The sequence below is a fragment of the Lagenorhynchus albirostris genome, chromosome 3 (genome assembly GCF_949774975.1).
Source record: "Lagenorhynchus albirostris chromosome 3, mLagAlb1.1, whole genome shotgun sequence".
Lineage (NCBI taxonomy): Eukaryota > Metazoa > Chordata > Mammalia > Artiodactyla > Delphinidae > Lagenorhynchus > Lagenorhynchus albirostris.
This window is the reverse complement of record NC_083097.1, coordinates 94,875,445-94,890,864: the sequence shown is the minus strand read 5'-3', so window position 1 is coordinate 94,890,864 and position 15,420 is coordinate 94,875,445. Positions and strand designations below refer to the sequence as shown.

Sequence of the window (15,420 nt, the reverse complement as noted above, 5' to 3'; positions counted from 1 at the left end):
TAACAGTATTGCAAATCAACAATACCTCAATTTAAAATAATAAGAATTTAGAATTTTTAAACATTTTAACAGTAAAAATAAAGAATAAGTATATAAAAATAAAGGAAAGCAAGACAGAAGCAAGAAGACAAAGATGAAAGAGAAAGACATCAAGCTAATTTAGGAATAGATGTAAGGAAGGGAATAACCATCTAAACTACCACTAAACGTTCAGAGGCAACACAGACACAGTTTTCCTCAGTTGCCTTGATAGCAAGAAATCTATTATCTCCATAATAAAGCTTTCTTCTACCTAGCACCTCCCAAACCCTTCCCCACTCCCAAGGAATGCAGGAACTCTTCCGGAATTTACCCAATCGAAGGGTAACCTTGTTTCAAAAACTGTTTGAAATGACTCTATCTTCAAACAGCCTTTTCTGAAAATTCTCAGTGATGGAAGGTAGGTGGAGAGGCCACACCTGAAGTAGAGAGAGAAAAAGTTCTGATTAACTCCATCACTGGTGGTGCTTTTGCTGTCATAAGAGGTTGCTATTAAAAACTGGTCCTTGGGCTTCCCTGGTGGCGCAGTGGTTGAGAGTCTGCCTGCCAATGCAGGGGACATGGGTTCGTGCCCCGGTCTGGGAAGATCCCACATGCCACGGAGCATCTGGGCCCATGAGCCATGGCCGCTGAGCCTGCGCGTCCGGAGCCTGTGCTCCGCAACGGGAGAGGCCACAGCAGTGAGAGGCCCGCGTACCGCAAAAAACAAACAAGCAAAACAAAACAAAACAAAACGTAACTGGTCCTTGCGTATATACTGTCCATTCTCCCAAGATGTCTTATTTACGTAGATCCTTGCACAGGCCACTCTGGTTCTTTGAGAGTGGAGGAGCTCAGCCGGGTCCCATGCTGGGGTCCCAAGATTGCAACTCTTAGGGGTCAGCTCTTTCACCTCCAATACAAGGCACCATCAAGTGCCCCAGTAGCACTGGGTCAAGCACAACAGCAACTCCAGGGAGTCATCCCTCAAGTCTTCTAAAGGAGGCCATCCTGCTTGATTCCAAAATGCCACATTTATCCTTCCAGAGGGGCGACCTTTGTGACTTGGTTGATGTTCCGGCACTTCTCTCTCTGGAGAAGAGGAAACTAAATCACAAATTGAGTTCATTTGCAGGCGCCTTGACAGAATATCCATTCCTCTAATATTATGGAATACATTCTAAGATACTGAGACACACAACACACAAGTCCTTGATATAAGAATATAAGAAGTCTAACATAAGAATGTAAGTCCTTCATAAAATATAAAAGCAGAATAGAAAGAGAAAAACGAAAACAAAATTAGCAAAACCCAGATATAAGCAGGCCAGTAGTCTCATCTCTTCTGGAATTCCTACTTTACTACTTCTCCCTATTTTGGGTCCTTCATGCCCAAGAAGGAAGAGCCAGAAAGAGCTATTTTTCCCTGGAGCCCATGTTGAGGGCCATGGTCATGTCACACGAGTCATTGCTCTTCAGAGCCAGGAGTCCCTGTGACTAGAGTTGTCGGGCACACCCTGCCCACACATAGCTCAGCATCATTAGACTGGCATATCATCACATCACAGAATCCAAAACCAGCTAATAAGCCACCATTGGAGTTACTTGCTGAGATGGTGGTCATCACAAACCAATTGGAAAACCAGTGCTTTGTACCGTGCCTCACAAGGGGGTGCTATTTCCCACCGAGTGCACTTGGACATACTGAGGAGACTTTGAAAAAGCACTGATGGGTCCTTCCCCTCATATACAGAGAGAGCAATAGACTTTTTTGTACCTCCATTATATATTTCAAGAAGAATAAAATGAACTATCTTCTTCAATAATTAAGTGTGCAGAGTCTGCTGGGAATGATGTTGTTTTACTTGACATTTTACGTATCTATGAAGAGGCATGGGAGGAAATGATTTGAGGATAGCCTATTTTTCTTTTATAATTTTTTTCTATGTTAAATGAAGTATACTCACATAGCGGACAATTAGAAAACAGGACAGGAAAAAAGCGTCCCTCATGCTATCGTATATCGTTATGAACATTTTGGGGTGTTTCCTTCCAACTATTTTCCTAGCTACTCACTAGGAAAAAAAACAACAACTATGAACACATAGTATATAAAATAGAGTCCTTTTTTATTTAATTTAAATCATATTATGAGCATTTCCTCATATTACTATCTATTTTCACAAGGCTTATTTTATTTTTAATATCTGTATAATAGAATTTTTGTTTACGTAACCATTCTTCTATTACTGTACATTTAGATTATTTCTAAAAGTTTATAATTACAAGAAAAGCTAAGGAGTGGTAAATCAGATATAGATCTAGTTCCAAAATTATATTACTTCCCTAGGAATGATACTCAGGAGCAGACGACAGGGTACTACAATGTGACCATTTTTATGTTTCTAAATAAATGTCACTAAATTGTCTTCCAGCTAGGGGTGGAATTCAAAATATTTAACACCTAGTGTGGACACAGGCCAATCAGAACAGACTTCCACTGTCAATAACCTGTAAAAGAGCCTTGGGGCACACGAGCAGAATATTAGCATACTTATACTAATTTACGGGGTCACCAAATTATACCCTGAACAGCATTATTACCATTTATATATTTAGAAACCTCTAACCAAAAAGAGAGATCCCTCATCTTTTTTTCATCAATACTATTTTAATGTTTAATGTTCAACCTTATTGGTAAGGTTGAAGTTTTTTCTCCTCATTCCAAACGGATTCTTTTAGAAATTAACTCTTCATTCCATTTCTTTGCACATTTACTTATTGGAGTCCTAATATTTTATTTACATATCAGAGAGGCCATATTGCACAGTGGTTAAGAGAGCAGCCTCTGAAGTTAGAGGACAGGGGTTTTGCTCCTCAAACTATGGCTAAGTAACATTGGACTAGTGTTTTTAGTCAGCTCAGACTACCACAACAAAATACTACAGACTAGGTAGCTTAGACAACAGAAATTTATTTCTCACAGTTCTGGAGGCTAGAATTTGAGATGATATCAAAATCATGTAGGCTTGAAAAAAGGATTTTTTTTCCCTAATGCACACCACCAGTTCAGTAGCACAAACTGATCATACACATTATATCTTCTTATTCTCCAAATACACATACACAAGAATGAGAGAAGGGAAGAGTGGATGAAAAATTTCAACAAATTTTTGGAACACTTCAAGAAGCTGAGGCAGCAAAAACCCAAAAACCTGCAGAAGAGAAGAGTAATGAGAAGCCAGAGAATCCACCTCCACAGAGCCCCAGAAAGGCTTAGGATTTGGAAGTATCTGTTTCCATGGAAGGTGCAGATATGATGTGAGAATAAAAACAGGGGGCTTGGTTGAACACAGATAGAACAATTCAACTCCCCACACATCCGTTCACTCACTCTTTACAGCCCAAAGACTTCACATTCCTGTCCCCACTCCACCTCCACACATACACATAAGGAACTGCAGGTTTATTCTTTGGAAGAATTGAACTGAAGTGGCTCTGACTTAAGACACTGCACCCAGCAGAAGGCAAGGGTAAGCCACAGGAAGACTCAATACAACCAACTGAACTCCAGACATTCCTCTAATTGTAGCACATGGGAATTTCTTCCGTCCAGTTACACAGTTCACAGACCTGAGATTCTTCTTTGACACTTTCTTTTACACTTGACATCCATTTTATCAGGAAATTCTGTTGACTCTATTTTTAAAATCAATCCAGAATCCAACTACTCTTAACCACATTTATTGCTGCTACCCTGGTGAAAGCCACCATCTCTCTCTCTCTACTGGATTACTGGAACAGTCTCCTAACTCGTCCTCTCACTTCCAATATTGCTCCCTACAATCTATGCTCAACACAAGTGCCAGAGTGATTCTTCAAAATCTGAAGTCAGACCGTGTCACTCTTCTCCTTCAAACCTTAAATGACACCCCTCTGTACTCAGTAAAAGCTTCCCATTACCCACAAGACCTTCTTTTTACCTCTTTGATCTCCCCTCCTTCTATTTCCTCCTCAGTCACTCTCCTGCTGCTATATTGATTTCCTTGCTATTCCTCTAACGTGACAGACCTGCCTCTACCTCAGGGCCTTTGCACTGGCAGTTCCCTGCAACTAGTCTTCTTCAGCCTTGTCCCAGATATTCTGTGATATATACACACAAATACTATGCCTTTTTATATAAGGGACTTGAGCATCCATGGATTTTGGTATCCTGGAACCACATCCCCACAGATACCTAGGAATGACTGTACTGTGTGACCAGCATAATTAACTGGAAAACAGTAACAAAAACAAAAACTCAAGACTCCCACCAAGGTACTTCATTGTGAATTTCAAAGCATCTAAAAAGGACAATCTTAAAAAGCCTCCAGAGAGAAAAATCCAAATAAACAGGAATCAGGATGGCATCAGATTTATCACAACATTGTGAGTTTCTTCAAAATTCTCAGTGAAAATTATTTTCAACCTAGAACTCTTTGCCCAGCCAAAATGTCAATCAAGTAGGAGAGCAAACTAAATAGCTAAAACTCTCAGATATGCAATGACTTAGAAAACTCACCTCCCATGTACTTTCTTAGGAAGCCAATGAAAGATGTGCTTTCCCACACACTGAAGAAAGACGAAGACATGGGACTCAATAAACCATGGATCTGTCATCCCTGGGGGTGAGAGCTATGCAGCAGACCTAGAGAGAAAGCTGTCCAGGAGGGTGGGGGGCTGTGTTATTTCCAAGCTAAGGTGAGATGTGGGAGTGATGGTGGGATTATCTGAGATACTTTATTTTTTGACAAACATTTTTGCCACAAGTTTGACTGATCATTGGATCCTTTTAAGAAAATTGCAACGCATATATGGCAACAAATGGATACAAACAATGAAAAGAAACAAGGCAATTATTAACACCAGGAAGAAGGAAAAATTATCTTAGAACAGAAATATATTCACGACTACACTATCGGTTTAGCAGTGAATCATGTGCATATCAATCGTTGCTGATATAAATTTAACTGTGGCGTAACCATATTACGAGGATGGGAAGAAAGAGACTGAAAGATGATACTGTAGAAGACAGCTTAATTCCTAATTCGGTGTAATAGAGTGTCAAAAGATACTTTCTAAAATTGATAATCGAAAATAGCTGTCTATGCATAATATTTAGAAATACGGAAGTATAGTCAAGAAGGAAAAGTTAAAGCAGGTTCAGGGATGGGTGGAGAGGGTGTGGTAGAAGATTGCTGTTTTATATGATAAGTTTTTCACATTGGTTGTTTTTTTTCTAATGTGTACACATTACTTTGGTAACAATATGAATTAATTTCAAAAGTAAGTAAGTACATAAATGCATACAAGTGATGCATACTCATTAAGTGTATAAAATAGCCAAAAGGGGGGTGGGGAAATCAACCATAATTTCATAACCCAAAACAATCACTGTAAGACTATTGTATTTGCTTCATCTTTTATAAAAAGAGCATTATAACTATATTTTTATACAATTTAAATCTTGCCCCCCTTTTTTTTACTTTATATCATTCCAAAGCATTTTTATCAACAATTTTACCAGCTGCGTAACATTCCTCTGATCTGCATCCCTACTGATTCTTAGGCCTCACATGAACAGCAAAGACATCTTGAAAAAAAAGATGACTGAGGGAGTAGGGGGTTCCTTTTTAAAAATTAAGATCTTGCAACAGGGAACAGCCCGTTTGAAACCTCAATCCAAACTAGCTCAAGTGAAAAGGGAAACTTATTGGCTCATGGAACTGGAAAGGGTGGGGTATCACTCCAGGCACTGCTAGGTCCAGGGCTCAAACAACATCGTCAGGACTGGATTTCTCTTTCTCTCCATCCTCAGCAGCATTTGTTCTCGTAGTGAGCTCTTAATTGGTTCTTCCTCATAGTTGCAAGGTGACAGCAGCCGTTTCAGCCTTTCCTCTTCCCAGGAAGGCCTCTTTCCCTGGCCTCCAGCCCTAGAGACAGCTGGTGGTTGGATTCATGATGCTTTGTGAACTGGCCATGTGGTACAAGGAATACACAGTGGGAGCTCAGGGGTGTACTCGGGGTGGTGGGCAGTGGAAGAAACACCCCAACATATTATGGCCAATTTGTATTTTCTTCTGCATACTTATCTCTATCTTACCATTTTGTTACCGTTAAACAAAACGAAACAGGAGAAGGTAACATGGCTGGGCAGGATGGTAACACTATAAACTCATGATGACCAGCTTCTACTGATCCTCAGTCCTACCATTTTTCTCTGTCTTGCATGGTCACTGTCTACCAAAACTATTTTCACAGTCTCCACTCTCCTCACTTTCAACACTCCTCCTCCCCGGTACCGCCTTCTTTACCATGAAAATAGAAGTGATCACCTGGGAACCGCTTCAACTTTCCATACCAGCCTGACTTACCTGCGTCCTCACTCATCTTTTCCTCTTCCCTCCAGACACAGCAAATAACATGTGCTTCTGATCTAAAGTCAGTCCATCCACTTATGCTCTGAATCTTACTCTCTCATGTTTCCTTGGAACTCTGGTGCTATCTATTAATCTCATTCTCTCGGTCCCACTCTCTTTCCTCGCCCTGGCTGTATCATTTTTCTTCCCATTTAAACATGCTCAAGTCTGCACTTTAAAAAAAGAGAGCTATTCCCTTGGCTTCCTGTGCCCCTGCATTTATTATGCTATCTCCTCCGCCTTAGAGTAAAGCTTCTTTAAAAAGTTATGCACTGTCTGTATTTTCTCACCTGTTACTCACTCTCCAAATTACCTCATTTGAAATTCCAAACTCATCATCTCCTGAAACTGCTCACTCTCCGGTCACTATTATGTGTGTAGTGCTGAATCTAAAGTTCTCACCTCACTTGGCCTCTCTGTAGCAGTCGTCATAGTCGGCTACTCTCTTCCGTTGACCCCTGGGACCCAGCTAGCTCTCCTTGGTTTCTTCCTCTGTGGCCCATCTTGATACCTTTGCTCAACCTTCTTTTCTCTCCAAATATTAATTATAGGAGTTCCTCAAGCCTTGGTCCTGGGCCCTATTGCCTTCTGATTCTGTGCTCTGCCTCCCAGAGTGATATCACTCTGCCCCATAGGTCCAAAGATCCCACATCTTTAATAAAGCTACATTTGTGTCCAGTGTCTGTCGTCTTGATCCATGTCCCCACCTGCTCCATCTTCACTAACTGTCTCACAGTCTCCACAGCCTAAACTGGACTCGTTCTTTGTCCCAACCTCTTGCTCCCACATCTGCTCCTCTTCCAGTGTTTCCTGTCTTGGGAAATGACATCACCACTCCCACCCCTAGTTGTTCAAGCCAGAAAATTGGGAGTTAGCCATGTTGCCTCCCTCTTCCTCATCTCTGACATCCAGTCAGTCACCAAATTTGGGTAGTTATCCATGTTTTCCCTTCTTCTGCACTCTTTACATCCAAGCAATTGCCAAGTTTTATCTGTTTTTCCTCCAAAACAGCTCTCTAGTTTTGTCTCTATATATACCCTTCCCGGCCAGGATAACATCACCTCTGACCTGGAGAATTGCAAAAGCCTCTTAACTGGTCTCTTGGTGTGTGATTGCTTGTTTGAGGCGTATTTTATCCACTTGGATGGACTGTTTACTCCATAAAGGCAAAGATAAAGACTGTCTTATTCACCACTTTATTTACAATTCCTATTTTATGACTTGGCATAGTATATGCCTAATAAATCTTTTATAAAATTAGTGAAGGAATATAAGATTCTTGAACTAAAATCAACTACTACATCACTTCAAGCCAATACATCTTTCACTCAGCGCAAAATCCAAACGCAAGAAAACTATCTCCCAGTTGTGATAAAAATAGGTGTCACAGATTTAGGTGCTCTGCTAGCCAGCAGCCATATGAAGATACCTTCAGGGCCTGGAGACAGAGGAGGGGACGAGAAGCCATGTGACTGGCCTGCATCACACAGCTGGTTGGTGGAGGAGTAATTACTAGAGCTCCAAGTTTCTGGCTCCCATTCAAGTAACTTTTTTCCACATTGCCACAGACAGGACCCATTAACACAGCATCGTACATAAAATGAAGCTCACTGTCCTAACAAGTTTATTTATCTAGCTTCCCCTGGAAACCCTGGAATTTTTTGTAGGTTATAACTATAGTTCATGAGGAGCAGCAGATTATAAAATGGTGGGGGTGGGAATAGAAGCTAGCACCCTGAGAAGTAAGGAGATTACAGACCCATCAAACATCATGCTTGCAAATATTCTGGAACAAATTAAGTTACATGCAAACAGTTCAATACCTTCATAATTCATTTGACAAATATTTATTGAGCTCCTACTGAATGTCAGGCATTGTTGTAGTCACTAGGGACGTAGCAGTGAAAAGAACAGCCAAAGTTCTGACCTCAAGAAGATGACATTCTGTCAGGGGAAATAGACAGTAAACAAGCAAGCAAATCAATAATATTGGGTAGTAATATATGTTTTAGAGAAATAGGAAGTCAGTAAAGGAAGAGAGTGGTGGAAGTGGGGCAGCTGTCATTTTAGAACAGCTAGAGAAGACCTCTCTGAAGAAGTAACATTTGAACAAGTGAGAGAGCAACCGCACAAAGATCTGGGAGGAAAGCATTCCAGGCAGAAGGAGCAGTAAGGACCCTGAGGCAAGAGTGTGCTCACTGCGTTTGAGAAACAGCAAGGAATGTGGCTGGAATAGAGTGAGAAGCGAGGGGAGATGGAGCAGTGGGCTGCCGGGGCTGGATCATCCAGGGCAAGGTAAGGACTCCGGATTTTCTTCTCTTTGTGACAGGAAGCCAGTGCAAGGTTGCAAGCAGGCGAAGGATGTAATCAGGTTCTGTTTTGAAAGGATCACTCCGCTGCTGATGGAGACCAGTTAGAAGACCATCTCAAGGCAACAACACATGATGGTATCTTGGACTATGATAGTATCAGTTGAAAGTGCTGAGAAGTGGTTAGATTTTGGTTATATTTTGAAAGTGGAGTCAAAAGGATCTGCTAATGGAGGACGTGTGGAATATGAGTGAAAGAGACGAGCCAAGACTGACTCCAAAGCTCTGACCTGAGAAACAGGATAAACGGAAGAGCCATTTATTGACAACCAGAATTCTTGGCAAGGATTAGGCATGTGAAGGAAAATCACGGGTTCTGTTTAAATCATCGATTTTGATATGCCCATTGGATACTCAAATGGAGATAATGAGTAGGCTGTCTGGAATTTAGGGGAGACATGAGGATTATACATATAAATCTGGGAGTTATCAATAGTTGGGATCTTTTTATGGCTTTGGCCATGTAACTGTGTGAAATAATCTAGGAAAGATGTATGCATGGAGAGGAGATTGTACACTCCAGTATTCAGACTTTTGTAAGATGAAGAAAATTCAACAAAGGACACAGGAAAGAGGATGTCAGTGAAGGGGAAAATAAGATGAGTGTAGAGCCCTGGAACCCAAGTAATGAAGTGTTTTGAGAAGCAGAGAGTGAACAGCTGTGTTAGATGTGCTGAAGGCTTAAGGCAGGTAAGGACATGGATTTAGCTACAGCACATAGCTTCTGAGCATAATCCCATAATTGACTTCAGAAGTAAAGGATTTCAGTTCTTGGAGAACCTTAGAAATCAACCCCTAATTTTAAATGTGAGAAGATCAAGACAAGTGATTTGTCGAAGTAACAGAGTTAATTTGTTATAACCAGATCTCCTGATCCTGTGCTTTTTCTAATATATCACTACTCTACCTTCCAGATATTCAACATGATTACCCTGAGTCATCCACATTCAAGTCAAAAAAGATTTAGCTATATTCTGTCTACTTGGCTTAAGGAAGCTGAAAATGTTAAGATTTCCTCACAGAAATAGTTAAGAGTTTGGAAAAAAAAGTTTTCTTGGTTCTTGCCTACAAAATTTGAGTAGAGCAGCTTGTTTTCCGGCCATACCCGATAAATTACAAGGTATTGTTTAAAGAAAAGAACTGCAAATTTGATGAACAATTTTAAACAGTTCTGCTTTTTCCTCTATGTTCCACTCTATTTCCATGGAAATTACATCCACTAGCATAGAATCAGCTTCAAGAATGTTATTACTAAGATCAAGAATAATTTCCAGAAACTAGAAAGCTGGGGAAGATGAAATTATTGTATATAACTGACACATTCAAATACAAATCAAATCTGTCTTTCAAGATAAAACCAAAGGTCTATGATTTCCTGTGCTTTTTGGCTATGACTATGTAACCAGTTTTCCAACTATTATCCGGTGGCTTTATAACTCCTATTATAAGGCTGACTGTTGATTGACATTGCAGGTTATTAAAGCTTTTGGGTTTAGATAGTAAGGTTCACTTTACCCTACCCCATTTTCAGCATAGTTATAAATTCACCATTGCGTCCAACAGTCTTTTTCTTTCTGGGACTCAGGTTAGCTTTCCTGACTGTTCAGATAGGCTTGAGTTAGCAAGAATTAAAATTGTTAGAGCTGTACTGAGGCACTTAGTCTGCCATGCTGTTTGAAAGGTGCAGGTGCATCCAATCTTACAAAAGAGATGTTCAGATACTTCTGTGTTGCCACGAACACATTACATTAGAGAAATATGTTGTCTTTAAAAAAACCTTTTTTGTCACAGAAGCCTTTCTACCTAATCTTTTAACTTCCTTTACCATCTCTCTTTGCATCTTCAGAACCATTCTGCTTATTTATTAATATTGGGAAAGAACATTTCAAAGAAACAAATAAAAGTGTTCAAGTGCAAAGAATATACTCACTTTTTGAAATGAAGGTAACTTCTTATTTTCAATTCTTTCATTCTCCATGTTGATCTTCTTGAACTGATCTCATCCTTCCTTGAAGTTATCTGATTGCATGGTCCGTCTCAGCCTTTCTCCTCTGTCTCCAGTTACAGTATCAGCTCCACTATCTGCAGGGGTCAAGTTGGCTTTCTATCACGTAGTTCATCTGAAAGGGGCAGCTTACAGTATTCTATATTACCACAGGGGGCAAGAAACATACAAATGTTGTGTTCCTTGGCCCTTATAAGGGGGACAGTAGTCTTAACCACTGAAGCCTAGACAGTAAACAGTAGCAACTGATGATATTTAAAAGGACAAGTTAGATTTTGCATCTTTTCTGTGGAAGTTTAAAAAAATTGCCTCAATTAGACAACTCATGCAGTTTGTGGGAACATGACAGTGTTACTACTGACATCATTTATGTTGGTCTTTGCCATCCTGCTTAATTCTACCCAGGATCAGCCAGCCAGCCTGGCATCATTCTATCCCAACAGGGCTGCTCCTCTCCCTCTGTTCTTACCCATCCTCCAATAGCTGCTACATGGGAAACTGATTCTCCTCCAGTTCTTCCGGGATGTAACGTGAAGTTTACAAGGAGAGGGGCAGCAGCTGGTTCAGCTGGACCATAATGAAAGTCTAGGAGAAGCAACATGAAAATAAGAAAAATAAAATGTTTTTTGGGTTTTTCTTAAAAAAAAAAGGAGAAAACATCTCAGCAGAGAGACCCTGGTAAAAAGCAGTTTGCTCCACTGGCCAATGGTATAGCTCGAGAGAAATTTTGCCACAAGCATTTGCTAGCTACTGAATTTAATTAAAGTAACCTTGGTGACCAAAACCACAGTCTACTATTAAAGGTTTGTGTGTAAAGTACTGGAACGGAGATCAGTATTTTATAATAACATACTTTTTAAAAGAAGAAATTATAAATATGGGAAAAGGGTAGCTGCTGCCGTCTTTGCCAGGGCAAGTTTCCTCTACTAACCTCTCTAAAGCGGTTTCCTTCTTTCCTTAGAACTGGAAATTTCACTAGATCTTCTTTAGATGCAACTCTACATTTACTTATCCTTTCAGAAATCCTTATTGATTACCTCTTATACATACTAGATTCTGGGCTAAGGAAGTTAAGACACATACCCAAATAATTATAATACAAGACAGAAGGTGATGAAGTGCCATCAGAGGAATGTGAACTCTCCTCAAAGCGAAGAAGGTACAAATGTACAAGGCACTCAGCGGAGAAGAGCCCTCACTGGCTGCCAGGCCGATGGCATGAGAGGGCTTACTGCACAATAGCGAAGGGCACATATTCAAGCACCAACCTGGCTCCTCCATTAATCAGCTTCTCCCTGGGACAGTTTTCAGCCTTCTCAAAGATACAATTTCCTCATGCATAAAAAGGAGACAAGATGCTACTTACTTCAGAGGGTGATAGGCGAAGATTAACTGAAATCACCTAGATGAAGAGATTTGCACAGTGCCTGGTCCATAGCAAGGGCTGAAGAAACATTCATACTAGTGCTATTGTGCTTGATGGATCCGTCAGGGTTGTCAGGTTTAATCAATAAAGTGTGGCTTTGGCTAATATAGGCAAGTAAACAAATGAAAAGGAATGTGTTGGTAATTTAAGGGGATAGCTTATAGCCTCAAGAAAAGAGTTAGATATAAAGCAGAAACTAACACACCATTATAAAGCAATTATACTCCAATAAAGATGTTAAAAAAAGAAGAAAGAGGGCTTCCCTGGTGGTGCAGTGGTTGAGAGTCCGCCTGCCGATGCAGGGGACACAGGTTCGTGCCCCAGTCCGGGAAGATCCCACATGCTGCGGAGTGGCTAGGCCCGTGAGCCACGGCCGCTGAGCCTGCGCGTCCGGAGCCTGTGCTCCGCAACGGGAGAGGCCACAACAGTGAGAGGCCTGCATACCGCCAAAAAAAAGAAAAAAAAAAGAAAAAGAGAGAATCAGATCATGCATGGGACAGGAATTCAAGGCTGAGTCAGGGATCTACGTAATAGGAATGAATGAAGAGTCTTTGTAGGAGACCACTGTCACCATTTTTCAATCCTAATATCACTTGGCTCAGATTCCAGGGAGAAAGTACATGTCTGGCCTACATGTTGGACACATGACTAGCCACACCCACCTCTTGGACAGGGGAAGGAAGGGTAAAGACTCAGAGAAGACTTCTCAGAAGCTGAGGTATTTCTTGGTCAAGGGGAAGAGAAAAGAGGACATTCACAGTGAGAACTCTAAGGCCCAGGTGGCAACACTGAGCAGCAACATCACTGCTCGTAGGAGGGTGGCATCTGCCTAAAGCTGTGGTCAGGGAGAGGGGAGATTGTGGTAAGGTGAATAGGTAGGGCCAGATTTTTCAGGGATACCTGGAAAGCCAACAAGAGTGGTTCAGAGTTGGTGTGACAGGAACTTAGAAGTCACTGAAGGGATTTGAGGAAGATTGAACATAGGTTAACGTACATTTCTCATATAGAGTTTGGCAGGGTTAGGTAGTGTAATTCGGAAAGGGGAGAAAAGAAAGCAGTTTAGACTCGAGAATTCTGCATGAGGTGATGAAATTCTAGACTAGGGTGGTGATATTGGGAAGGGACAAAAAGGTCTAGGCAAGAAATATGCTACCTTTTTTCAGAGAAAAACAATGTTTGAAAGTCAACAGGATAGCTAGAATCAAATAGACAATAACAAGAGTTGGAGAGGATGTAAAGAAAATGGAACCCTCCTACACTGCTGGTGGGAATGGAAAATGGTACAGCTACTTTGGAAAATAGTCTGGCTGCTTCTCAAATGATTAATCTCAGAGTTACTATATGACCCAGCAATTCTACTCCTCAATATATGCCTGAGTAAAATTAAAACATATATACACACAAACAGTTGTACACGAATGTCTATAACACCATTATTCATGACAACCAAAAGGTGGAAACAATTGAAATGTCCATCAGCTTATGAATGGATAAACAAAATGTGGTATATCCAGACAATGGAATATTATTTGGCCATAAAAAGGAAGGAAGTACTGATATATGCTACAACACAGATGAAACTTGAAAACATTAGACTAAGTGAAAGAAGCCAGTCACAAAAACCCACATACTGCATGATTTATTCATATGAAAGTTCAGAATAGGCAAATCTATAGAGACACAAAGAGTAGTGGTTGCTTAGGGCTGGGGGATGGGAGGGACAGGAATGGGAAGGTACAGAGGTGATAGCTTAAGAGAACAATTTCTTTTAGAGGTGCCGAAAGTGTTCTAAAATTGACTGTGGTGATGGTTGCACACATATACAACTATCCTAAAAACCTCTGAATTGTACATCTTAAATGGGCAAATTGTACAATATGTAAATTATATCTCAATAAAACACTTTAAAAAAGTCATCAGGATGTGGCAATTTAGTATAATGGGGAATGATGCAGAAGAATGATCTACGATAGTTCTAAGGCAACCTACTTGGGTCAGTGGGAGACTGTAGTATAATGACAAAGAGAAGGAAGACAGAAGGAACCTGGTTGGGTGGCCGAAAGAAATATTGCATCACCTGATACACATGCTGAGTCTGCAGTGACTGTGAAAGAGCCATGGAGGTTATGAAAGTGACCAAGAAACAAAGGGTGTGAGAATGCTCTTGGGCCAGCTAAAGTCCCTATTCCTGGGGACCTGGGCTTGTTTTAGAATGACAGATGTATGCATCAGACCAGATTTCAAAAAGGCTGCAAACTCTGCACAAGTTTAGACATAGAAGAAAGATTTTCATTTTCTTCACAGGGCTAGATGGCAGGTTATGAATAATATAATGGTGCTGTTATTCCAGTACTGTCTTGAATTCTGTCTGTTGACTGCAGGTTCTGGCTGGCTCATCTCAGTGCCTGCATTCCCCACCCCAGCTAGCCCACTGTCCTGCACTTAAGGACTACTCAATAATTCTTAGTAATTTCAAATTTAGATTTTCACTTCACTTCTACCAAACATCTGAAACATAAAGATAGTCCATATCATCAGCCCATACCCACCCCAGGTCCGTCTGCCTCCTCTTAGAACTCTGCACAGATGTTTTGATTGCCTTTTTGTGATTTTGCATCCTCTAGAAGATTGTCCTTGTTGATTCTAAGATATTTGTATTTGTGAAACAGTATCACATATTTTGGATGACTTCATCCTATTTCTGGCATTTCTTCCCTCCTTGTTTCTGGTTTGCCTTTTTGGTGACAAAAATCCAGGGAAAACTAACAACTGATGATACCTAAAGAGAAAGCTGGTAAGCCCCACCTGATGATCTGAAGATGCTTTTAAAATCAGATCACTGACCAATCTCTACACATTGTGTCGAACTTGAAAACACACATCTATGTCAGATTGGGCCTGATACAAGAAAGTCTATGGTCATTCTTTCTGCTGCAGTGATTAAAAACTCACTTTTCTCTCTACTGAGGAATCGAATAAATCTGCACAGTCATAAATGTTTCAGGTCTGAACCTGGCACTTCACGTACATTTTCTTATTTAATGTTCACTCAGATGAGGAGATAGGCCAGAACAGCAAAGGGATTTGCCCACGGTCACTTAGGTAGGATTTCTATTTACAAAGACTGGCTGGCAGCTAATATAC

The 15,420-nt window shown here is 40.6% G+C and overlaps 1 protein-coding gene across 15 annotated transcripts in view; it reads right to left on the bottom strand.

The window, feature by feature from the left end:
* Nucleotides 1-15,420, bottom strand: part of AP3S1 (adaptor related protein complex 3 subunit sigma 1) — a 181,746-nt gene that overhangs the window by 58,231 nt on the left and 108,095 nt on the right. For 3 of the 15 annotated variants that reach the window (XM_060143423.1, XM_060143425.1, XM_060143422.1), the window contains exons 7-9: nt 12,217-12,377; nt 11,320-11,435; nt 10,776-10,927 (exon numbers count right to left, since the gene is read on the bottom strand). The exons of 3 other annotated variants lie outside the window; for them this stretch is intronic. The gene's annotated coding sequence lies outside the window, so the exon portion shown is untranslated. Of the gene's footprint in view, nt 1-698; nt 1,111-8,331; nt 8,421-10,775; nt 10,990-11,319; nt 11,436-12,216; nt 12,378-15,420 lie in introns of those variants that run through there. 9 more of the 15 variants (XM_060143433.1, XM_060143434.1, XM_060143428.1 and 6 more) reach the window with 8 other exon arrangements.